The sequence below is a fragment of the Puma concolor genome, chromosome E4 (genome assembly GCF_028749965.1).
Source record: "Puma concolor isolate L17-30 chromosome E4, mPumCon1.1.hap2, whole genome shotgun sequence".
NCBI lineage: Eukaryota > Metazoa > Chordata > Mammalia > Carnivora > Felidae > Puma > Puma concolor.
Window position 1 is genome coordinate 3117598 of NC_141683.1, and position 25204 is coordinate 3142801.

Consider the following 25204-nt stretch of genomic DNA (forward strand, 5'->3'; position numbering starts at 1 on the left):
CAGGACGCTAAGCAGACCAACCAGGAACAGGGGCCGTGATACTGGAAGTAACCAACTTCTGGTCCTTCTGCAGCTTTGCCTTCCTGGGCACTAGGAGAGACCGCGCTCGGCCCTCCGAGATCTCACAAAGGGAAGACTGAACCCAAACGGGGCACCCAGGGTCTGGGGAAGAGGGAGCACCCCGTGTCACATGGAGGAAGCCTTAGACTGGCCCACTAGATAGAAGCACCCCAAGGGACATGGTGCGTTCGCGGCTGTAACTTCGGAATCTCCAACAGCCGTGCGAAGTAGGTCCGGCCGGTGCGGACCGGCTCCAGAGGGCCAGGCGGGGGGATGGATGTGGACGTCGCAGAAGCGACAGAACTTCTGGACAACCTGAGCGTCCAGTGAATGAGAAGGGCTGCTTCACGAGGCAGCAAGCCCCGCGGCCTGGGAGGCTTCCGGAAGAGCCCGGAGGGCCGTGGGCTGGGCACACTGGACCGGGGACTTCTGATTGAGGAGCATGTTGGCCAAGGTGACCTCCACCGTCCCTTCCAACACCGGGGCCCTGCCATTCCACGAGCACCGTCCGCGGGCCCAGCCTGCCTGGCCTCGCATCATGAATGCCTGGACTTTGCTGGCGGTCGCTGTGTCTTGCTTGCAGTAGGGCTGTCCATGACGAGCCCTGACGGATCAGCATTAGGAGGGAAAATCGCTTGGAAACGGGCTTCCCTTTCCTGACCCTGCAGCTCTGTCCCCGTTTTATTTTTCCGTATCCGATGGCCAGCACTAAAATTGCTGGACGCCCCTCATTCCCACCGGTTGGCCAGTGGAGAAAACGATTAGCAGCATTGGCCGGAGACGCGAGAGGCGCAGGGGGAGGGGGGTGGGGAGGGCGGGGGTGGCGAGGGGGCCGGGACGAGCGTGCGCTCACGTCCCCACATGCCAGGGACCTCCCGGCCCGCGCCCCACACCAGCTCACCAGGCTGGTTTGCCTCCCGATTGTTCTTGGACACAGGGGCTCGGGGTGGGTTGTGCCTCAGCATTGTTCCCCTCGCCTCCCCCACCCCTTCGTGTCCCCTGACGGGCCCGGGTTGTAGATACAGTCTGGCCAACCGTATCGATTTTCTGTTTTGAGGCCTTCTTGCCGAGCGGCCTGGCGTTACCACCCCTGGTGGTGTGGGTCTCAGAGGCAGGTCCCAGAAGGCGAGGGATGTGTCTGTCTTGTTCTTTGTAGGAGCCGTGCTTGTCACCTGTGGATGTTGTTGTTATGTTTCGTGGTTTGTTTTGATGTGTTTGGTGTTTGGTTTTCGGTAACCATGCCGTCTCCTTGAGGGCTGTTGGTTTGCTTATAAAACAGAGCTCCGAAGAGAGCATCCGGTTGATGCTGGGAGCAGGAGGCGGGGTCCCCCAGGTGGGTCTCCTCCGGACAGTCCCTCGTCGCGGCTCACGCCTGGGGAGTGATGTAACCCTCAGTGCCTCCTTTCGCTCACTTGTGTGTCTGTTCGATTAACCATTTATTGGGGACCTTGTAGGAGCCCATTCCTGGGCTTGGCCTCCAGAAACGTAGATCTGAGTAGCCGTACGTGTAACCAGGGGTGTAGACCGACGCGTGCCGTAGACACAGCAAGGAGGCCTCATAACGGAGGTAGGAGGCAGTGGGGTGGAGGAGAAAGACCAGGGACTCCAGAGTCCGACAGACTGGGGTTCGAATCCCGACTCTTGCTTTCACTGGTTCTGTGATCTCCTTGAGCCGTGGTTTGTGGAGAGATTAACGTCTGTCTTCCAACACTGTACTGAGGAGGAATTAAACTAGATCACGCAGCAGCATCAGTGCCCCATAAATATGGGTCCCCCTCCCCTGTCTGGGCGAGTATAACAGGAGTGGCTCATTTTGCCTGGAGGGCTTCACGGTGGGGGAGGCCGTTGAGCTCAGAGCAGAGATGGAGGGGATAATCGCTTCAGCATTTCCTTAACCCAACCCCGAAGGGACTGGGCCGCTTCAGAGAAGGAGGGCTGCTGCGTGCTGGGGGTGGGTGGCCAGAGGCAAGGCGGGGAAGGGGGTGGGGGCCTGGCTGTGAAGGGCCTTGGGTGTCCAGCTAAAGATTTTGAATCGTATCGTGAACAGCAAGGACATAATGGAGTTTAGAAAGCAGTGAGTTATGGACTCGATTTCATGTTTTGGGATCATAACTTGGGGGGGCAACGTGGAAGCCAGAAGGAGGTGTGGAGGAGGGGAGAGACAGCAGGGTGATGACCAACAGTCAGTCAACAAACGCTTATTGAGCAGTTATTATGTGCCAGGCACTCTACAAAGCTGAGTGAGGTAGGATCCCGAGGGAGAGAATAGAGGACACGCTCTGGAGAGAGGCACGGGTTGGAGGGAGCCTGAGTGGGGACAGCCAGTGAAAGGCTGTGGACAAGGCTGGCATTCCTCCGTGCAGATGTCATTCACACCGACAATTCACGGTGTGGCAGGCGGTCCTGGGACTGAGATTGTCCAGGAGACAGAGTGCCAGTTAGAACCAGGGACGCTCAGGAAAAGTATTTTGGAGTTGGAACTGATCATGGATTTGAGGCAAAGATTGAGGGGAGGAGGAGATCCAGGCCCCCTAGGGAACGGCCCCTCGCGGGGGGTGACGGCAGGCCGGGGATCTAGCAGGGGGAGACTGCTGTGGGCCGGGCTGGGAGTCTGGGCTCTCCCCTCCGCTGTCTGGGGCGGGCCTCTCCTCTTGGGAACCCAGGGCCTTCACAGAGGCTCGTAGGACTTGCTGCACTGCCCAGCGCGGCCAGCGCTCGGGAGGTAGGGGGGAGGGCCGGGGACAGGAAGAGAGCTCTTCATAAACCAGAGACCGAAGAGGTGAGGTCCGGGCAAGACAGTGGTGGTAGGGCCTTTCCTCGGGGACAGGTGAGTGAGTGTGTGTTAAGTCAGATGGTAACTGAACAAGGCTTCCAGGTGAGGAGGGCATCCAGGGTGGGGGGCAGGCGGCCCCCGTGCCCCCCAGCTGCTTCCCATTTCTTGAGGGGGCGGGGCGGGGGGCCGCAAATGTTATTTTTTTTTTTTTTTAATTTTTTTTTTTCAACGTTTATTTATTTTTGGGACAGAGAGAGACAGAGCATGAACGGGGGAGGGGCAGAGAGAGAGGGAGACACAGAATCGGAAACAGGCTCCAGGCTCCGAGCCATCAGCCCAGAGCCTGACGCGGGGCTCGAACTCACGGGCCGCGAGATCGTGACCTGGCTGAAGTTGGACGCTCAACTGACTGCGCCACCCAGGCGCCCCATCGCAAATGTTCTTTAACACGGGCAGCAGGCTGTGTCCTTGGTTGTGCATGGTGCCCCCTGTAAGCTGGGCCTCGGTCGTCCACGTGCTGCCATAGGGGAGGCGGCCCCTCCCTCCAGGTGCTTTGGGGACAGAAGCCGCTGCCGTGTGCAAGGGGCCACCCACTGGGACAGCGGCCAGCAGTGTTCTCTGGGTGTCCCCCGAGTGCCGGGCCCTGCTCCGGCTGGACCCGTGCACACGGCCTCGCCACAGAGTCCCCTCCACCCGAGGTCAGCTCGTGTGCCCCTTCTTCCTGACGGGCTGTGCGCGGGCCTGTTGCCTTGCCGAGTGTCCTGTGAAGGGCTGACATTCGTCGTGCAGGCAGGAGGATGGTGGGGAGACCGCGAGCTGCGTGCAGATCCACGGGGGGAGAGTGCGTGGAAAGCGCCTTTGAAACAAACACGGGCACAGGCAGGGCACCAGCTGGCACCGCTCCTCTCACGGGGGGAGGACTGCAAGCGGACTCCGGGCCGCCCCGTCCTCCTGTTTGCCTCCGCCCTGCCCCGGGCCTCTGCGCACTCCCTTCCCCCCTGCCCCACGGCCTCGCCCCAGCCAGGATCAGATACGGCCTTTGTCTTCATGCCTCGCCGCTCCCTTTCAGGGATAAAGGCCTCCGTGTCTGGGAACACTGACAGTCCAGGGGACCCCAGGGGGCAGGGCTCCCGCCTTTTCTCTGAATCTGTTGCCACTGTCCTCTGCCGCCTGCCCCGTGCCTGGGCACCTCATCGCGGTGAAATTGCAGGGGCCACCGGGGAGGCTTCTGCCTTCTCGGGTCCCCGCCTTCCAGGGAGGAGAGGAAACAGCGGAAAACGTGCCTCCTGGAGAGGCAGTGAGGAGGCCGGGCGGGGGGCCGTGAGCCTCAGGAACAGGGTGAGGCTTCCTGGCCGGCTCCCCCCAGCTGCCACCGAGACCAGCCGTGGGGTGCCACGGGGCGCCGGGGCCCCTGGCAGCCCGTGCCCGGTGGCTGTGGCCACGTGGGCTGCGTGGATCCCCTCCCAGGGGCGGGAAGGTGCCCTGCCAACTAGGGTAAGGCGAACTGCGGGCCTCGGTGTGGATGACAGAGGGCTAGAGCAGCTTCAAGTCACTCCACTAACACCTGCCTCTGACGCAGCGTGCTGGACGGCTAAGCACGCGCCCGCCTCTATCCGCCTGGTCCTGGCAGTCGCGGGTGAAGACATTGAGGCCCCGAGGGGCGGCTCGCCTGTGCACAGCCGCGTTGCCGTTGAGGCGGTACAGCCCGGAGGTTAGGAGGACGCCCTTGGATACCAGAAGACCCAGAACTTAATCCTGTTTTCCCGTCGTAGCGCCATAAGTAAGACGAGGTTGATTGCTTGCCGCGTAATGGGGAGTGTTGAGGATTCCGTGAGACAGTCCATGTACAGTGACGCGCGTCCTGTCTGGAACGTTCATTCGTCCGTTCAGCAGGTGTGAATCGGATGCCGCCTTGGTGCGGGCGCGGTGCTACCCGCTGGGCCCACAAGAGTGGGTGCGGCGGACGGGGACCCTGTGCTCCTGGAGCAGGGACTGTCTGCACGGCCCGAGGGGCACCCTGTGCACAAAGCATCATGTGAAAGGCGGCTAGAAAAAAGTGGCAAAGGGGCGCCTGGGTGGCGCAGTCGGTCGAGTGTCCAGCTTCCGCTCAGGTCGTGATCCCGCGGTTCGTGAGTTCGAGTCCCAGATGGGGTTCACCGCTGTCAACGCAGAGCCTGCTTCGGATCTCTGTCCCCCGTCTCTCTGCCCGTCCCCCTGTGTGTTCGCTCTCAAAAATAAGCTTAAACACGAAGGGGCATAGCCGGAGGTGAACCCCCTGCTGTCTGCCTCCAGTGCTGGGTGTGACATTCTCCCTGGAAGAAGAGGAGTTCCTCTGCACCGTCCTGGGGGACCCACGCCAGGCAGCGTCCATCCTTTCTGGATACTCGGCTCAATGGGAAGTAGGCCAACTGGATGGTAGTAAAGCTTCTAGAAACCGTAACACTCATTGTTATTCATCTCGTATCCTTAAAGTACCAGGCGCTTTTTCTGGGCGCTGAGGGTACAGCAGTGAGCAAAATGTGTGTGTGTGTGTGTGTGTGTGTGTGTGTGTGTGTGTGTGTATTTCTACCCTCACAGATCTTTTAAGGCTTCGTGTCAGGGAAGGAGACGATAAACAAATTAATACATAAAATAAAAGGTAACTTGGATATTGATATGCGCTATGGGAGCAGTAAAACAAGAGAAGGGGCTTCCGGAACGTCGTGGGCAGTTGTGCAATTTTAAGTGACGTGGTTCGGTAGGAACTCACTCAGAAGGTGGTACTTGACACAAGGTCTGAAGGAGGGAAGGGAACAGACATACCAGGGGGAAGCGTTCCCGGAAGAAAGAACAGTAAATGCAAAGGTCCTGAGGTTGGAGGGTCCCTGCTGCGTTTGAGGAAATCCAGTATGAATGTACCAAAGTGAGCAAGGGAACGAGTGGTAGAAACAAGGTGTGTGTGTGTGTGTGTGTGTGTGCGCACGTGTGTGTGCATATACAACATGCACGTGCACGCAAATCGTGAGGGGCCACACACACGCCCTGTAGTTCTGATACTCACCATCCAGAGTTAGCTCAGACTCCACGTGTTCAGGGCACAGCCCCGGCCAGGGTGGGATCCCAGGCCACCTCCTGAGCACCCTTCTGACCGCGGCCCCCTCAGGGGCCAGGAACGACTCTAACTTGGCAAAGTGCCTTGCTTACAGCTCCTCTAGAAAGGACACAGATCGGGACCAACCCGATGAGGAGAGGAGCCCCCACTGCCCTCCCTGCAGAATCAGGCCATCACCCTCCCGGCACACGGAAGAGTTCACCAACTGGAAAGTTCCCCTGAGCCTCAGTGTCCAGTGTTTATTGGGGGTTGGTGAGTGAATCACCGGCCCTACGATGGAACCCACTGAACCCTCTTCCTCTCCTGGGTCTCAGCAGGTCAAGCCGGTGTCTGTGGCCTGGAGCCCCAGCCCACCGACCCCGTGGCTGGTCCACCAGCAATCCCAGCCCCCACCCAGACTCACTTCCTTAGCACAAACCCAGGTGTGGTCCAAGAGCCCAAAGACACCCTTATCACTGGGGAAGTTCCAAGGCTCGAGAGCCTCTGTCCCAGGACCCCAGGACCAGGACCAGACAAGTGGTTAGGGGACAAGAACCTTGAAGGAATCACAAGGACCCGGGTTTTCACTTCGAATGAGATGGGAAGTCAGTGCTGGGTTCTGAGACCTAATTTCTGTGTTAACAGAGTCACTCTGGCTGCTGTGTTGTGAACAGACTGTGTGCGGACAGGGGACCCATCCGGTGGCTCCTGCGGACGGGGCTCGTCTCTGGAATTATTTGAGGAATAGAACCGGCAGGATGCACTGATGGAGGGGAAGCAGTGGGAGAGAGGAAGGGAAGGGCAGAGAACGGAGCTTGTCCTGAGGACCCGGAGGAAGAGGGTGGTCTTTGCTGCGGGGCCCAGGAAGATGGGGAGCTCCGTTTTGGAGGGAAGTGGGAGATGCCTGTGGGACACACAAGTGCAGCCGTGAAATAAGTGTCTTGGCCGAAGCGGCCGGAGCTGGGGGCGGGGGGGAGGTCTGAGCTGGCTGGAGGCGGTGGGTGTGCGCCCGGTAAACTCGGCAGGGAGCGAGGGCAGAGGGGACCACAGCAGGCACAGGACCAGGGTGAGCCCCGGGAGAGCGCCAGGCTGCCAAGCCCCAGGGGCAGCGGCCGGCCGTGCCAGATGCTGCTGGTCCGAGCAGCAAGGTGGGAGCCAAGGTGAGGGTAGATGTTGGATTTAGCCGCTTGGGGGTCCTTGGTGACCTTGACCTCGGAAACCGTGGCGTGGGGCCCCGGGAGGAGAGCCCCGCGTGCAGGAGCTCGTGGTTTGCTGTGAGTGGAGAAGCGGGGCGGGAGCCAGGCCAGCGGAGGACACCCAGCCGGCGTGTGCGCAGGGCCCGTGGGGAGGAAACAGCAGTTTAAGAACGCGGGCTGTCTGGTCACGAGAAGAGGAGACTCTGGGGCACGTCATAACTCTGCTCACATGCTTGAAGCACTGTCATGTGGAGGAGAATTAGATTCATTTTATGTGACTCCAGAGAGAGGAACCAGCCCCGGCGGTTAGAGGCCGCGGCCGGGTGGGGGGGGGGGGGGCCTGTAGCGCTGCCGAAGGGAGAATTTGTGCACCTGCTCGTTGACTCGCTGAAGACAGCCACGGTGCGTGCCTGCTGTGTGCATGACACTGGCCTGGGCGCCCGGGGTCGAGCCCTGCGGGGGACTCAGCCCCTCGGGCTGGCGGGGAGGGCAGACCCCGGGGGGAGTCAGGCAGAGAGAGGTCAGGCTGTGCGGGGGAGCCGTGAAGGCTCATGGAGGCCGGTCACCTTCCGATGACTGAGAACCTGTTTGGCTTAAATAAATGAGGCTTAAAAAGGTACTTGAACCTCAGTTATCAGATACATTTTCTGGATGGCTAGGCCGTGTAGTTACAGCCTTAATAACAACGAGGGCTGAGAGCTGGGTGCCGCTTTGTCGTTTACGGAGCACACGTGATCCCGCCCAGATCGCTCTGCTGTCCCTGTTTTCTAGTTGGGTGAACTGAGGCTCAGCGCGGTGAGCCTTGCCTGAGGTTGTAATTGCTACAGAGCCGGGGCCACAGCCACGTTCCCGAGTCCCCGGTCCCCTGTGCACGTCCTTCCCGGAGCGGCCAGGGGCTCGGCCACACTGGTTATAACCTGCTCTGACCCGCGCACACAAGTGTTTCAGGGCCAGGGTTCGGGTGTCCTGTGGAATGTTCCATAAGCCGTGCCCCCTCCCCGGTGTGGCTCCCACAAAAATGATCTGCTCTGAGTGAGCTGGCAGGTCCCTTCCTCTGCCCAGGACTTTCCTGCGCCTCCCCCGGCCCCGACCCTCCCTTTCTTTTGACCAAGAGATCTCTGGAGCCCAAGAGCAACCTAGCCCTGGGCTTCCGCGGGCTTCCTCCACCAGCACTCCCGTCCTTGGCTCCTTGGTGTCGATGACACTTATCAGGTCCCCGAGATCAAAAAAGGTGAGGAATCCAAAAATGAAATAAGAAAGATGGAAGGATCAGGCAATCATCATCATCATCATAACAACTAAAACTTGCCCGGGGCTTAGTCTCTGTGAGGAAATACTGATATCACGTCCATTTTACAGACGAGGACACTGAGGCACAGAGACGTGAAGCACATGGTCCCAGGCTGCACAGCAGAGCTGGCTACTGACCAACTTAGCTCCTAGATGCGCCTGCCTCCCGTGAGAGGAAGAGGGGAGAAGCAGAGACCAGGAATGGTTTCCATCCAGCACGATTTTTCGAGCCTCCGGTGTACGAAGCCAGGAGGGAAGAAATAGATGTAGTTCCTGCCCCCAGTGAACCCACAGCTGCAGACTCACCCAGCATCAAAGCGGGAAGGGATCTCGGAGCTGTCGCCCAAAGTGGGACACAGAAAGGTGCAGAGAAACACCTAGAAGGAAAAGGGAACACACACCTTTGCTCGTGTACAAAAATAACATAAAACACACAAGTCAGCAGTTCAACACAGGCCCTGAACAGCCGTGACCGTGCCTCTGTCACAGCCAATACACGTGCGGTGGGGCTGGGGCACAGTCCTCGCCCCGCAGCTGGAGGAGGAATTGCAGGGGTAAGAAATCTTATGACATTGACCACAAGCGCAGGAAGCATTTACTGCCTTTGAGAAAAAACGAGCGGGCTGGTTTGGGAGTGGAGCTCACTCTCGGGAGAGAGGCAGCAGAGATGCTAAGCCGTGTGGCACAAGCTCGGGGGTGCGGGGGGGGGGGGCTATCAGGGAGAGCTTCTTGGAAGAGGGGGCATTTGCATGGCACAGAAGAAGAAAAACTTGGGTTAGCAAGTGAGGAGGCAGAAGGAATAAAAGGTATTTGTAGGGCGAGGTAGGAAGAGAAGATTAACTTTGGGGTTCAGTTCGATTCCACAAGCGTTAGTTGAGCGTCTACGAGGAGATGGGCGTCCTTGCTCAGTACAAGGCTGGATTACAAACAGCGTCTGTCCTGAGGTGCTTGTAGCTCAGTGCTTCTCAGTCCTAGGGCTGTAAGTACCCTGTGAGCTCAGTGCTGCGCGGGCTGGGGATCCGGGAAGGCTCCTGGGGCCCTGAGCCTGAACTGCTCTTGGAGGAGGAAGAGGGGGGGAGCCCGGTGGCAGGGGAGGGGAGCATGCAAGTTGGAGGGCTGAGGCAGGATGGGCACGGAGACCCCTGGCATGCTGGGGTTTCTGCAAGGCGGAGCGCATGTCCTGGAGAACAGAAGAGCAGTGAGGTTGGCCGGGACCTAAGCTAATTTGAGCTTCGTCCGAGGTCACTGGGGAGCCACTGAAGGTTTCACACGGGGTGGTGATAGATTTGTGTCTTAGGAAGATCATTCTGGCAACTGTGTGGAGAGTGGATTTAAGGGGCGCGAGCTGGAGGCGGGGGAACCAGTCAGGGGTGTTGCCATAGTCCAGGGAGCAAAGAGGGGGCTTCAGCGAGGGGAGTAGGTGTCGGGGACAGGGATAACCGAGACCTGTTGAGGAGGCGTGTCCGGTGCTGGCTGGCGCGAGGTAAGCCAGGAGGGGTCCGCGGCGAGTGCCTGGTTTGGGTGCGGGCGGAGAAGTATTGGGGTCAGTGGGCAGAAGGACCAGGAAACCAGGCTGAAGGTGCTCGGGTCACAACGGCCACTGCCCGCTTGTGACGAGGGCTGGAGGCGCAGTCACAGCCCTCCTGGACTGAGCTGACCTCATGTTCCAGTGAGCACTCCCTGGGAGCCCCCGCTTGGGGGCCGTTGGCCGTATTTGAGGTTTAAAGCTGAAAATCAGTGTCTGGAGGTGGGGCTCGGGGAGAGGACTGTGTGTGGCTGGAGAGAACATCCAGAGCATCTGTCCGAGAGTTCTCGGGCCCCAGGGCCTTCGGCACCTGCCACGGGCAGTGCTCCTGGGCTCCAGCTCAGCCCCACCTGCAGCCTCCTGGTGAGAGTAGAGGCTGAACCCCAATGCCCTCCGCCCCAGGTTCTGCAGGGGCCAGGGATGTCAGAGAAGGGGCTCGGAGGCTACCAGAAAGACGGGACGGGATCACTGATTACAGCAGGAGCCACGTGACCTTGGGAGGCCGCTCAGCCCTCAGAGTGCAACACCTTCAGTGTTCAAGGGACCTTTCTGGTGCTGGGGTAGAGCCTGCACCCGAGGCGCCCAGAGACACCAGAGCTGTGCTTCTGGCTTTGCTGGTGACCGTCACTGCACCTCTGTGGGCCTCAGGTTCCCCGCCTGTGAAATGAGAGGGTTGGTCTCTTCCGGCCGTGACGTTCCGAGACTTGGGAATGCTGTCGGACAGCGGCTGTCCAGCTGGCCCATCCTGCCCTCACCGTGTTCGCTTTCCCAAAATTGTACCTTCTCCTGATTCCTTCCTGGCTGCCTCCCCTTCCTCCTGCTTCAGAGATGGACATGTGCTCAGCAGTGCTCAGAGCGGAGGCCTCTCTCCAGCCTTCAGTGCTGGCTGATGGCCCTCGGCTCTTTGATGGTGGCCCCGGGGGGGGGGGGGCGGCGGGGCCGGGGGCCCCCAGACGGCCCAGTGCGGTGGTGAGGTTTGCTCACATTCACATTCTCCTGCGTTTGCAGTCGTCCTGCCTCTGAGCCCCTGCTCGTGCTGGTCCCTCTGCCTGGAAGGGCATCCTCTCCTTCCTGCAACAGGGAAGACACCACAGCCCTGACTCTGGCTCCTCCCCCCCCTCCCCGCTGCCCCCACTGTGGTCATCCACAGTTGCAAACAACGAGCTGTTCTTATCAGGGTTGGGTCACACCACAGATAACCTATTTTAGGGAGACGAGGAATGGCTGGTATTTTACGGTGTTGAGTGTGTGTGCCCCTCACGTCTGCCTCACAACTGAACACTGCCAATACCCGCCACGTGGCCACCAGGGCACCGACGCTGGACTTCCGGTCACCTCCTCTTTGGGGGCCGCACAGACGCAGACTCTCTCTCCTCCCCCCTCCCATCCTCCCCTCCCTGACTCAGCCCCTCTCTTGCCTGCGCTTTCCCTGGGTTGGGTGCACAGCAGCCTTTCTCAAGTCCGCCCTTGAGGCCCCCCCACCGTCCGGAGGATCAAGTCCACATGCCTCAGAATGACCTTGGATGGCCGCCAGGCCACCCCCACCGCGCCTGCCTCTCCGGGATTCCCAGATCGGGGTCCACTGCCTGGCGACCCACACTGAGGACCATCCCCCTCCGCTTCACGTTCTCCCAACCATTAAATCCTGTTGATTCTGCCTCTCCATGCATTTCAGATCTGTTCCATTTCTCTTTATCCGCTGTCTTAGTTCTGAGTGCTTATAACTTCTCTCCAGGAGCCGAGCCACAGCTCCCACGGCTGCCGGCGGGGCTCTCCAGGCTTTACCCCTCTCAGCCGCTGTCACCGAATCCCAGGGCTGCCCTCCAGCCGGCAGGTAGAACGACACAGGGCCCAGCCCAGCCCGCTGGTGTTCTCTGTCCCGTCAGAACCGCGTGGAGAGGCCACGGTCCAGCAAAGACCCTGCCTCCCGGACTTTGCTCACATACATGCTCTTCCTGGAGGGTCTCCCCCACCCCCGCGGTGGGCTTCCCCATCTGCTTGGTGGGCACCCCCCAACACTTTGCGAATCTTAGTCCCCGTGAAGCCTTCCTGGTGGCCAGCTGACCCCCCAGGCCAAATCCACTCTCTCTCTGAGTCCATTGCACCCCTTCCGTACTTTATCACTGCAGGCGCCTGTAGCCCCGTGTTGCATTCACGTGTGAAGGTCTGTGCTCCCGTGGACATTCCTTGGGAGCAGGAGGCGGGTGGGATTCTGCTGCCTGCCTGCAGCCCCCAGCACAGTGGCTGACGCCTGGGAGGGTCAGGGTGCATTCAGGGTGGAGGGCGGGGGTGAACGAGTGCATTCAAGACCTGCCACAACCTGATCCCACGCTACGTGGCCTGTAATGTCCCACAAGCCGTACGAACGTGGAACCTGATAATTGCCACGCACATGGAACTTGCAAGTCCGTTTAAGGGGATTATCACTTTTGATCCTGACAGCCCTGCCCTTCGACAAATGCCCAGAGCTCCGGCCACGCCGGACTGGCCCCCACACACACCGCGCACTGCCCGGCCTTTGTCTTCGATGTCCTTTGTGCCCAGAATCGCTTTGTCTCTGTGCCTGCGGGTACGAGGCTTCATCTCGCCCCCTACGCAGTCTCTTCCCCAAATCACTCTCTCCTCCCCAAATCACTCTCTCCTCCCCAAATCACTCTCTCCTCTTCCCCCACGATCAGGATTAATCATTTCTCTCCTAAACACCAAAGCCGATGACTGGCCTGAACCTTATCTTTAGCAAAAGCTATTTATTATAAATGCCTCAAGAGCAAGGCTGTGCCCCGTTAATCTCCTTATCTCCGTGGTGCTTAGTATAAACTCTGGCACACAGTAGGTCCCCGAGACTTACTGCTGATTCGCGTGGAATAGAATTGAGCGGAATTGTCCAGGCTTCAAAGTTCTTCCAGGTTTGGCCGGAAACAGAGGCAGAAAGCCATCAAGGTGGCAGGAACGGGCTGGAGGACCGAGGGCGGGCTGCCTCGGCTCTACAGGACCCCTTCCGCAGAGGCCGTTGACGAGATTTCTTGCCGACCAGTTGCCTGTGGATGTTTGTGGAAGCGTCATTATCGCTGTTATTTAATTTTTGATTCCCCTGGACGGCATGCTGACTGCTGTGCCCGTGGCCGAGCTAAGCCCGTGCCGGGAGCTCATCTTGAGCGGCTCTCAGAGCTGTTTCTGGTCCCCAGAAACTCACTTGTGAAAGGCACAGGCTGGTTTGGGGCGCTGGGGGGGGGGGCAGGGGGGAGACCACAGAGCGGGAGCCACACCGGTTCCGATGTCCAGCAGGAGTGCTGCTGTCGCTACCGAAACCCGCGCCCGCCAACTCACTGGCAGAGTTCCTGGTCGCCCCTCTTCCTCCATTCTGTGCCGTTCACAGCTAACGTATATTTCATCGAGAGGTCCCTGCAGAGAGGCCCGTGCCCGGAGGCTGGGCCTACACTGACGGGGAAGGCAAGGCTCCTGACCGGTTTGCTGCTTCCGGTGTGCGTGGAGGCAGGGGTGATGGATGAGGCCCCCCCCCGCTTTCCCAGAGTGCCTCCCCGCTCCTTCGTGGGCCCTCTCGATGCCCCCTGTCCCGTGTCCTCCCGCCTGCCCTGGCTCTGAGAGGGGGGAGCTCGCCCCCGACTGTGCCACCTGCGCTCCCTTGAGTGCATGGGAAGGGGAAGCCCGGTGGTCGGCCTCAAGAAGGTGGGGGCAAGAGAGGGCTGGGCTCAGGGGCGGAGGGAGACTTCTCCGTTTCCTTCTGCACACCCACAGCTCACGTCCTTGGCTTGTGGGGCTCTAACAGAGCTGGGTTTCAAGGGACGGGCGGCCCGGGGCCCTGAAGGCAGGGGTCTGCTCAGCAGCCAAGGAGAAGCCCCCTCCGCGGGCAGCCACCCCCCGAGGCAGAAGCGACCGCCCCTCCCCGTGCCCTGGCTGCCCGAGCGCCGTCTCGGGAATGCCAGCACGCCGTTCGTCTGTGGGCCTGCAAATACTTTATTGGCATCTCGTGGTGTTGAAAGTCATGTAATTATGAGTAGAATTTATATGTCGCCAGGGTTGCCCGGGCGCCCTCCCTCCCTGCGTCTCCTTCCAGGCACTGCAAATACTGAAGGCTGGCTTAGAAAAGAATCAGACGTACCCGCCTTTATGTCTATGCACCCTGTAGATAAGGTTTTAATTGAAAATTGGTTCCTCCGGTCCCTGTGCCTAATTACAAGCTGCCCACCCTGGCCCCGAGCACAGAGACCAGCCCAGCACCTGCAGGCGAGAGCGAGGCGGGTCCCTCGAGGGGGCGGGTCCGAGAGGGGCTGGGGGTGACTGGCAGCCTCCCTGTCCCCCCCTGTCCACCACCAACGCCTTCTCGTTTCTTACCCAAGAGTCAGCGCTGCCCTGGCAGGCAGGGCTCTCCCTCCCCTCCCTCCTTCCTCCCGGGCCCGTGGCTGGCGACCTCGAGTGGGGACAGGACCCAGCTCGCAGCTGGCTTCCTCCTCCCTCTGCCTGGGCTGGGCCCGCCTGGAGGCCTCCCAGCCCACCCGGGACCCAGGGCCTCGTCTTCCCCGACCTGCTCTGGACCCTCCTCTCCCAGGAAGCCCCTGCAGCAGTGACCTTCCGGATCTCCTGCCCCTGTGTCCATCCTGTGGTGCAGGGGAGCGGGGGAGGGGCTCGGTCACAGGCTCCATCAGCCTTCTCTGCTGGGGGCTCCTGGAAGCCCATCACCATGGGGTGGGAGAGGCAGGGGCCAGCTTGCTGCCCGGGTGGGCGCCCCTGGCCTCCGCCCCCACCCACCCTCTCAGCCGTGGTCACACGTCACTGCTGTCACATGTGGCTCTAACAATAACTCCCCGCCCGAGAGCAGGAGGAAAGATTCACTTCCCGGCTCCAGCGGGCGGCTGTGAAATATGATTTCTGAAGTGTTAATAATGCATCACGTTTGGATAGCACTTTACATCTTGCCGAGCGGCTGGCTGGGCTGCGGGGCCCGCTGCTGGCTTTGCTGCAGGCCTTCTCCTCGGCAACATGGGCCCGCGCCCTGCTGCCTCAGTTTCTCTTTCTGCCGCAGCAAAGGAAGCCTTCGGTCTTGGCCTTCTGCGGGAATCTGGGGGGGCCTCCCCTTGCCCTTTCCTTCTCCCGCGAAGCCCCCAGCACTGTCCCCTTCACTCGTGAAACCCTCATCAAGTGCCTGTTTTGTGCAGCACTACAACCTTGGACTTGGGGGGTTGGTTGGGATGGAGATGTGCGTCCCTGCCCCCCACCCCCGCCCCGGCTTTCTTGTGTGTGGGGGTGTTGGCAGGCTGCCGGGGCTCCCAGGGGTCCCAGCCTGCTCACTTCTGTGGACCTGGAGGGGGAGCCCTGCCCTGTCTTTGGGCTGCTCAGAGCCACTAAGCCTTTAATGCCCCTGACCTCCCAAGGGCTGGAACTTTCAGCCTGCCCGCTGCAGCCTCTGCCTTTCACACGTGCGTATGATAAGGACCCCATCTCTTCGTAGCTTCCCAGGGCTTCTCACAGACCTAGAATATTCCCCTCTGTCCGTGTCACTGAGGCCTTTTCCACCTGTCATTCCAAAGGCTTGGGAAATCTCTCCCATTTCCCAGCCCGCGTTCACAGCCGCCACTCCCGGGAAGCCCTCCAGGAGTGATCTGAGGGAGAGAGAAGGCGGGTAATGTTTTGCTGGGTTACCCCACGTTCCGCCACCGCTCCCACCCCTGACCTGCTGGAGAGCCCATTACCGCCGGCTGTGCAGCATCCGCCCCTGAAAAGTATATGGAAATTCTATTTTTGTGAACTTACATTCATTTTTAGGAGATCTGGATTTCGGGTTTCTAGGGACCCTGCTCCACCACCACCGTCTGTCTGTGCAACATCTTTGGACCTCGGTGTCCTCGTCTGAAAACGAGGCTGTCGGAAAGGTGGTCACCAGGGCTTTCTGTAACACTCTTTGATGACACTCCTACTTCAAACGATTCCCTGGTGAATTATTAGGTAAAGAGAAGAAGCCCTTTGATAAGCATGTAGTTGCCTTCCAGCTGACTGAGGCCATCGAGCAAGTCGGGGGCTGTGTTTTCCGGGGCGGGGGGCTTGCCCGTGCTGTGATGTCCTCACAGATTGCTCCTGTCTTGGGCTGAGTCTGTGGTCTGTGGGTCGGGCCCGGAGTGGCCGGGCCCGGGGCTCCGTAATTCTGTTTGCACTTTGTCCTGCACCCTGGGTGCTGACTGAGAGCTTCGAGGGGCTAGGGGGGAGGCGGGCGCTTCCCTGCCCTCGGCCCTTCTGACTCCCCTCACTTCTCGCTTCCTGGGAAGACAATTCCTCGCAAAGTTTTCCCAATGGGTTGTGCTGCTGCTGCTGCTGAGCTGACACCGTAGCTGACGAGTTATTAAAAATCCTTCATTATTATTCTGCACCGTCTCTCTCCCTCCTCCCTCCCTGCCCTGCCCCAGGCTTGCGAGGCCCGTGGCTGTCACTGAGAGATGCCTGGAGGCCCCTAGCCAGGCAGAGGCAGCCTTTTCCAGCACCCCCCCCCACCAAAGTGCCATCCCCCCCGACCCCCCGCAGAAGTGGCAGCTGGCCAGAGGTTCGCAGCTGGGTTCCTGATCCCCTGAGGCAGGGCTTGGGGAGCTGGTGCGGGTGTGTGGGTGCTCGGGGGTCCTTATGTCAAGGAATGGCTGGAGAGGGATCTGGGCTCTGGAGACACCTCCGAGGTGGGCACGTTCCAGATGCCGCCTGGGACCTGATGCTCCATCCCGGGAAGAAGGAGTGACAGGACAGCTCCATCATCCCACTGCCTGAGCTGGGGGTCCAAACCGAGCTCATCCATCACATGTCCCAGTAATCAGATTTGGTTGCAGCGAGAACAGAACATAATACTCAGCTCCTGTCCCAGCCTCAGTGATGGGTCCTGGGAGGAGAGCAGGAGGAGGAAGTAAAGGAGGAGGAAGTAAAGGAGGAGGAGGGGGAGGAGGAGGGGGAGGAGGAGGGGGAGGGGAAGGAGGGGGAGGAGGAGAAGCAGAAGGAGTAGGAGAAGGAGGTGAAGAAGGAGGAGGAGGAGAGGGAGAAGGAGGAGGGGGAGGAGGAGGTGAAGGAGGAGGGGGAGGAGGGGGAGGAGGAGGAGGAGGGGGAGGAGGAGGTGAAGGAGGAGGGGGAGGAGGAGGAGGAGGGGGAGGAGGAGGTGAAGGAGGAGGGGGAGGAGGGGGAGGAGGAGGTGAAGGAGGAGGGGGAGGAGGGGGAGGAGGAGGTGAAGGAGGAGGGGAGGAGGGGCAGCAGGGGGAGGAGGAGAAGGAGGAGGGGGAGGAGGACGGGGAGGAGGGGGAAGAGGACGGGGAGGAGGGGGAGGAGGATGGGGAGGAGGAGGAGGAGGGGCCTGGAGGGAGAGGCCCTGCTCCAGAGTCAGGTGACAGATAGGCAGGGTCTCCAGAGCAGCTCAGCGCCTCCACGGCCCCCTCCCCACCACAGCACCCCACCCCTACCCCCCACCGCCATGGGCGCCCACGAAGGGCTCCTACGGCCTGGGTCCGGGCCAGGGATATGGGGTCAGCGGGGCGTGGGAAGGTGCTCGGGCTCTGCCTCCTGAACCCCACTCGCTTACTCGCTCTGGATTTCGGTCTGCTCAAACTGGCGTCTTCACATCTGGCTCACTCCTCCTGGGGTCTCGGGGTTGGGGTCCCTTGGTCCCGAGCCTCAGCCTCGTTCAGCCCCACTTCCTAGGGCAGAAGGTTCTGGGCAGCTGGCTTGGAGACAAGAGGAAGGAAGCACCCGTAATTAGCCTGAGAGCTCGGGCCGGCACCCCCACCTTGACTTGGTCCTCAGGTCGAACTGTAACCATCCAGCCGGAGGGGTGGGGCAGGAACAAGCTGAGATCCGTCAGGAAGTGGCGCTGCCTTAGGGACGGTGACTCTTAGGACCGAGGTGGCCGCCGGCCAGAGCTGGGGCTTGGGTTTGCCCGGCGCCCAGCACGGGCATTGGCGTCGGCAGGGGGGTCAGGCCTGGGCGCGCTACACTTAAGGGTGGGGGTCGAGGTGTGGTTTGCATGCTCCTTTATTCGATCGGCATCTGTCAATCACTTCCGCCGAGTAGGCGCTGAGGGAGTTTGCGGTGCTGGCCGCCTTGAAGCTCGGCTCAGTTGGGACTCGGGGTTGAATGACCGTTAGGATTAGGTTCCGGTGGGAATTCGCATTGGCGTGGAGGTGGGCTGGGGTCACGTGTGGGGTTGCCGTGGAAATGGGAACACAGGCTGGCATGAGGCTTCTCCTGCCCCCCCCACCCCCCCGCCCGGGCTCTGCTCCTTGACCGCCCCTCCCCTGGCGTCCCTGGGCTCGGCTCTGCCCCCCTGACTTACTGGAATCCGTTTAGTGACAGCAGCCATCTGCTGGTCCTCCCGGTATCAGCCCTGCTCCTTCTCTCTTCCTCCTCAGTCCACCCTCCCCGCATCCCTGCCACAGCTGAGCCATCCCGCAGCTCAGTACTGGAGCCTCCGACCCTTGCGCCCCGCTTCACCGTCTCCCTGTCCTGGGCAGGACAGGTGAGCCGTCTCCCACCCCCCCTGCCCCGCACTTCTGCACCCCTGCCCCAGGCTCGCTCCCATCTTCTGTGTCCTGCACCTTCCTGTCTCCCGTGTAGCCAGGGCTCTAAGTGACATGACCGTATCTCTCCTTCCCTCCTCCTTTGGTCCATTTCCCAAGGCCCGCCCGTCTGCCCTTCCTCCGCTGACTGCCTTCAGAGAACCTTCTGCCCCGTCCCTCCAACTCACCTCACCACCTCTCGCTCCCCTCATCGGTCCCGTGGGGCAGATGCCTCATAGGACACCTGTCCCTTCCAGCGGCCCAGCTAGGAGCTGGTGATTTTGTTGAGAAAAGTCATTTCCGCGGGAGACGAGGTGTCGGGGATGCTGGAGTCAGGGCGCTGAGTAGAAAGTATCTCCCCCTCCCTGTTTCATTCCTGGGTGAAGCAGTGAGGCCCCAGGTCATCCCTCCCCTCCCCCGACTGGCCCCATGCTGAGACATCAGGGGGCGGCTGGATGAAGTGCCAGGATCTCAGAAGAGGCTTGGGAAGGAAGGTCTAGAATGATCCGAGCAATCTGAGTACAGCAGACCGTATTCACCGCCACCTTCCATTTCGGAGAACCTGCACACACACCTGCTGAGGGCCGGGTTTCCAGAGGCTTCTCTGTTCCCCACTGTCCTCCCTGCCCCCCTCCTCTTCCTTTCCCTGGCTCTCGGAAACCCCCTGTGCTCCTGTGAGGACCTCCTCCCACCCCACCGCATCCATCCTTGGGAGGACGGTGAGCTTGATTGACTCTGATAACCAGGGGAGGCGTAAGCTGCTCTTTGGAATGCACGGCGCCCCGTCCCCCTCGCAGGGAGATAATCGAGGGGGAATATTGGCTCATCCGGGAAATGAGGTGCTAAATTTGTTGTGAGATCCGTGTCACAAGCAATCAAAGGGAAGTTCTCTCCATCGAGGGCTGGGCAGCGAAATGAGCAATCATTAGGTTGTTGCAGAGACTGGGGAGAGCGGAGGTGGAAGAAGGAAACCCCCCCCCCCCGCCATTCCCCTGGTTGGGGGGCACACAGGACCTCAAATAGCGAAGGAGAGAATCAGATGCAGGGAGGGTAGGAAGGAAGAGGCAGGCTGCCTTCTCCAACGTTCCCCCGCACCCAGACGTCTGACCCTCTTTGCCACAGACCCCCAAGCCCCTCTTCATGCAACCTTAGTGAGCACCTCCGTCAGCCACCTGCTCCTGGCTTCTCTGGTGTCTGGGTGGCCCCGAGGCTGACACGGAACACGGGGTGAGGGGACAAGTGAGCAGGGCTGGGCGTCCCCAGATCAGTGAAGATATCGGTGAACAGAAGAGTTGAAAAGGGCGCGTGCGGGAAGCTGATGGGGGCTCAGACCAGAGCGGCCGGCTTGGGTGGCACCGGGAGGCCTGCCTGGAGGAGGGGGATCTGAAGGTTGCGAGGCCGTGGCAGGGTGACTGGCACGTACACGGGTGAGTTGCTCTTCCCCTTCTGTTCACCACCGGCCCCCGTCAGAGCTGCCCTGGCTTTTGCGAGCGTCCGGGTCCCAGGAAGAGTCGTCAGCGTGCACAGGCTTGACGAGAAGGTCTCTCCATGGACCCTGGTCGTGCGTCCGCCGCCGATGTCCTGCAGACCCCCGGCCGTGGTTCGCGGAGTGGTTTCCACGTCCCCGGGCCTCCCCTGTTCTTGGGGGGTTGTGATCCAGCTGAAAGGAAACCGAGGCCGGCAGGACGGGAAGGATGAGCAGACAGAGCCCGCCCTTGCAGCCCCACCGTCATCAACCCCGCAGGCCCACCCCTGGGTGCCCCCCGCCCCGCGGGGTGGAGTGCAGCCACGTGGGGACCCGCGCCCACGTCGCTGGTCACAGAGCCCGCGCCTCGGGCTCCCTGGGCTCCTGCAGCAGATTAACGTTCCACGCCCCTTGCACGCGCAGGATGAACCGAGTCAGATGGATCGATTCGGCAGCCGGTTGGAGCTGCTTTTCTTTATGGAGGATTGATCCAGATGACCCCAACTCGGGGCCTCCACAAGTGCCTCTGTGGGAAATCTTTTTAATGGAGATTAATTGGAGAAGCCTAGAATGTCCTAGCTATGGTGGCTACGTCTCAACACTCGTGTACGGATGCCCAGTAACAAGCTCACGAGTGGCGTGAACGCAAACAAGGACACACGCACGCCCCCCCACACACACACGCACACACACGCGCCAAGTAGCCGCCTTTCTGCTTCCCACTCGCCCGGCGGGGCCCACGTGTTGCAGCCCTCCTTGCCCCTTGGATCAGCCACCTGGCCTCCACTTTGGTCTTTCTGAATCTACACCTCTGTCTTGGTCTGTGTCCAGTGTCTCTCAACAGCACAGAAGTTTCTGGAAGGTGGAGACTGAGGAATATGCCCACAGGGGGAAAGGGTTTATTTTTAATTTTACTTTTTATTTATTTATTTTGTTCTGAGAGAGAGAGAGTGAGTGTGTGTGTGTGTGTGTGTGTGTGTGAGTGGGAGAGGGGCAGAAGGAGAGGGAGAGAGAGAGAGAGAGAGAGAGAGAGAGAGAGAGAGAATCACAAGCAGGCTCCATTGCCAGTACATAGCCCGACGTGGGGCTCGATCCCACGACCCCGGGATCACGACCTGAGCCGAAATCAAGAGTTGGATGCTCAGCCGACTGAGCCACGCAGGCGCCCCCACAGCGTTTAATTTTTAAAGAGCTATGACCTTAGTTCCAATTTCTTTCTGCGCCTGGTTTCCAGTGACTTCCAACTGCTCACTGGTCCTTTATGTCTCCATGTCTTGGCTCATGCTGTTCCCTTTGTCTGGAATGCCCTCCTCCCGCTCTCTGGCTGTTGAAATCCTGCTTGTCGTCAGGCCTCAATGCACTTCTCGTCAGTAAGTGTGTATTTATTGAATATGTACTGTGTGCCAAGCAAGGCCTCCAGTGTGCAGCCTGTACGAATGGAGGAGGCCAGAACTAGCAAAGGCCAGCAATATCCGGGTCTCAGGCCACGGGAAGACCAGTATGGAAGTCAGACGTTCGGGAAAATGCAGCGTTTTCACTCATCTAAGGTACTTTCTCCTCCGTTGCTCCTACACCATGGCACTCGTCGTGCTGTGTCGCCCGGATCGTTGGCTGTGTCTCCTAGACTGAGCTCTGGGAGGCGGGACCAGCCCAGCGCCCAGACAGTGTTTGCTCTGCATTCGGCACCAACAGCGTATTTATCGCATGAGTGGATAAATATTGAAGGGAGCTGACTTTCTCTGGGTTCAGTTGCTTTAACCATAAATTAATTCAAATAGTCCAACAGCAAGCATTTGTTGAGCACCTACTGTGCGCAAAGCACTGTTGCCCTCGTCGCTTTGGAAAATGCACCTGTATGATTACATCTGTTGTCTCAAAGAGTTTACGAGTCTTGTGGAAAAGGAGCCCTAATGAAACACGGTATTGCTACAGACCAAGCCGCGGGTCTAAATTGACACGATTCTATGCTTGGGCCCCATCGCTGACGTGTTGAGTTTCATGATTAATTGCCCGGAGACAAAAGCTTTCCTTATATCTCTGCCTTCTGTCCTAGCCCGGTTTTTGACCTGTTCTTTTTCTCTGCCCCTGGGCTCTGTTCAGAATTTCTTCCTTTAAACTTTGGTCCCGCAAACCATTTCAGTCCACCTTGATCGAACTGTTACAGACTGATTATTTGATAGGCGCGTGTCTAAGTAAGAAGAGAGTATAGGAGGTGTGTAAATAGCATCATAAGGCACCAGAACTGAAAGAAAGAGACCTTAAATATGACCCCGAGCCCTCTGGCGCATTGTGGACAGGCGACCGTCCACCCTTATCTGAACACCTCTAGGGCTGGGGGGTGCGCTGCCTTGTGCTACTGGAAAGTTCTTATATGGGTCAAAACCAGCCTGGTCCCTTCGGGGCCACGGTCACGGATGTCTGGCGTGGAGGCTTGTAATGGAGGCCAAGTGATGGAGTCTGGGGATGCCCCGGTGCCGTGGGCTTGCAGTGTGTCTGCGAAGTCGGCCTTTCTCAGAGACACTGCTGGGGAGTCGGTGCTGGGCTAGAGCCCACCACCCCCACCCCCGTGCCTCCCTGTGTGAGTTGCTCACCTGGCTCATAAAGTCTGTTAGCTCCATCTGGAAGTTCTAGAGAAATCTTTGAGGTCATCTGTGACGAAGGGTTCCGGCCCCAGAAGAAGATAAAGTCTAACACCTAGATCTCCTGGGCTTTTTCTTTTTCTTTTTTTTAATTTTGAGGGGAGGGGGGCAGGGGGCAGGAGGGGGTGCAGAAATACAATAAAGCTCATTCAACTCAGAAACGGACAGGTGTCCTTAAGAGCCACTGCTTGGCAGGAGAAGACCCGAGTCTCCTGACTCTTTTTTTTTTTTTTTTTGGAGAAAGAGAGAGAGACAGAGCGCGAGCAGGGGAGGGGCAGAGAGAGAGGGAGACACAGAATCCGAAGCAGGCTCCAGGCTCCGAGCCGTCAGCCCAGAGCCCGACACGGGGCTCGAACCCACCAACCTCAGCATCATGACCTGAGCTGAAGTCAGATGCTTAACCCACTCAACCACCCCGGCACCCTCCCCCCTGCCCCCAAGGCTCTTGGTTTCAGGGTGAAGGCGGGAGAACGCATCCTTACTCCTGCCCGCCTCCGTCTTCTGGATTTCTGAGTTGATGCTATTCATTCTGGAGACCATTCCTAAAGGTGCCAGGAAACCAATCCCGAGAAGGTCTGAGAAGCAGCCTGCATTTCTTCCTGGCCTTGCAGCCTGCGGCAGGGGAGACTCAGGGGTCCCATTCTGGCCGCTGCCAGACCGTACACGGAAGCCACATTCCTAACGGGATAACTGAGAAAAGGTTTCCTTGAGCTGAGAACTCGCACTTGTGTGTGCTGGAGGGAGTGGGGCTGGGCCCCGGGCCGGGCAGGCGGGTAGCAGGTGAGGCTGGTGCATGGACCCCTCTGGAAGGCCTCCCCCAGGATGCCTGTGGAGGGACCCGGCCAGATGGGCCATCTGCTCTGTTGGGGGGGGGGGGGAAGACCAGGCCTGGAGTTTCCTCAGACGCTGCCCCACCTCACTCTCTCCTCCTGGCCCTGCCTGGCTAATCCTTTCTGAAATCCCTTCCATTTCTCAAGGATTTCACTCCTTTCCCTTGACCTAAATGCTCATGGCCTGGCCAGAAGGTGGCCTCAGATCCCTGCCCCCCCGCCTGCACCGCCGCGGGCCTTCTTCTCTCTGTCCCGCTTTGTCCATCTTCCCGCCCTTCTTTTCTGTAGCCTCCCTCCCTCTCGCTGTCCCTTCCCCTCCCTCCTTTTGGAGAAGGAGAGTTTCCGCGTAAGGAGTCGTCCTCTCCTCTCTTGCCTCCTGTGCAGGATGGGCAGGGCTCGGGCGGCCTGCCGACGGGGCGTCCGCGGTGGGGAGGCAGGCCTGCCCCGAATACGTCTCTCCTCTACCGACCCTCAGTTTCTTCGCATAAAGGTGTTGCATTAGTGATGAAGGCCCCGTGCCGCTCTGACCTTCAGACTCTCTTTCTAATTGAATTTTCTTGTTTCCCTTTCCTGTCTCGTTTCCTTCTCTTTCAGCACCTCAGCCAAGGGCACCTCGGCTCCTTCCTTCCTTCCTTCTTCCTTCCCTTCCCTTCCTCTTTCTCTGTTCCTTTTCCCCGCTGCTCTGCGGGCGTGGGGACGGCTGGGGGGCAGCGGGTACAGGGTCGGGCGGCGGCAGAGGGCCCGCTTCCTTTGCCGCCCCTCCCCGCCCCCCACACCATTCCCAGCACCTGGCCCCATCTCCCGGGCCTCTGGCTTTGTGACAGTCCCGGCCCCGGCCGCCCCCCTCCTCCCCTCTGTGTCCCCTGTCCGCACTAAGTCCTTGCCAGCCACCTGCCTCCTCTCCCGCACTGCCCTTCCCTTCCCACGGAAGCCAGATTGAAATTCGGTTTTTCAGCAAAACTGTCCACCATTCCTGCCACTCCCCTTCCTGCTCCCGCTGTCATACCTGCTACGGGCCAACCCCACTTGGGCTCACAGTGCCCTTGTCCTTCCCGGAAAACATTCTCAGGGCCCCCTGCCAGGGCACATTTGCATAGAGTTGTCAGATCAGGTCTGGCCCGGGTGTCGTTGGGCTGGCAGGGCGGAGGGGGCTGGAGGTCCAAATGGGAGCCGCGGTGGGGGAGGGGTGCATGTGTCTAGCTGCACCTGCCGGTGTCTTTTAGTTCGGGAGCTCAAAGTCCTTGTGAGTGGGCCTGGGCTGACAGGTCACCTCCGAGACCGGGACTGCCCGCCCTCTGCCCCCCCTTCTCCCATCCTGAGCCGAGCGCAGGGGATGCGGGGAGGGCTGGCGGGGAGTGCCTTGCAGGAGAAGCAAAGAGTGGCCTTCCTTCCTGTGCTGGGGCCCCATCTGGGTCTTCTGCACCACGGTCCTAGTGTCACAAAGCCGCAGACTGCCCTCTACACCCTGTGGGGAGGCTGCCAGACTGGCCCGGCTGCAGGTGCACCGGCCCTCTCCCTCACAGTCCAAGAGGGACGGGCACAGAGCTGAGTCCTTGGAGCGACAGCAAGGCCTGGCTGAGGCCCCGGGACAGCAGACGACGCTGCAGAATCTTAGAACATCACAGCGGGAAGGCCCTCGGGGTCCAAGCGTTCAGCTCCCTCTCTTTATAGTTTAAGGAAGCGGAGACCCAGACAAGTGAAGTGACCTCCCCAAAGTCACCCCGTTGGGTGTGGGGGCAGCGCCGGGACCACACAAGCCCACATCTCCTGACTTCCGGCCCACAGCGCGTCTGTCCCTCCCTGGCAGGGGCTGGGCTAGGTG

The 25204-nt window shown here is 59.9% G+C and overlaps 1 protein-coding gene and 1 long non-coding RNA gene across 4 annotated transcripts in view; one reads left to right on the plus strand and one right to left on the minus strand.

Annotated features, from left to right (window-relative positions):
- KIRREL1 (kirre like nephrin family adhesion molecule 1) overlaps positions 1 to 25204 on the plus strand; it is a 100077-nt gene that overhangs the window by 47991 nt on the left and 26882 nt on the right. The gene's annotated exons all lie outside the window — the stretch shown is intronic.
- LOC147572236 (uncharacterized) lies at positions 20940 to 22799 on the minus strand. The gene is made up of 2 exons (XR_015245818.1): positions 22505 to 22799; positions 20940 to 22101 (listed from the first exon to the last, which is right to left on the minus strand). It is a non-coding gene; the product is annotated as an uncharacterized LOC147572236 (long non-coding RNA).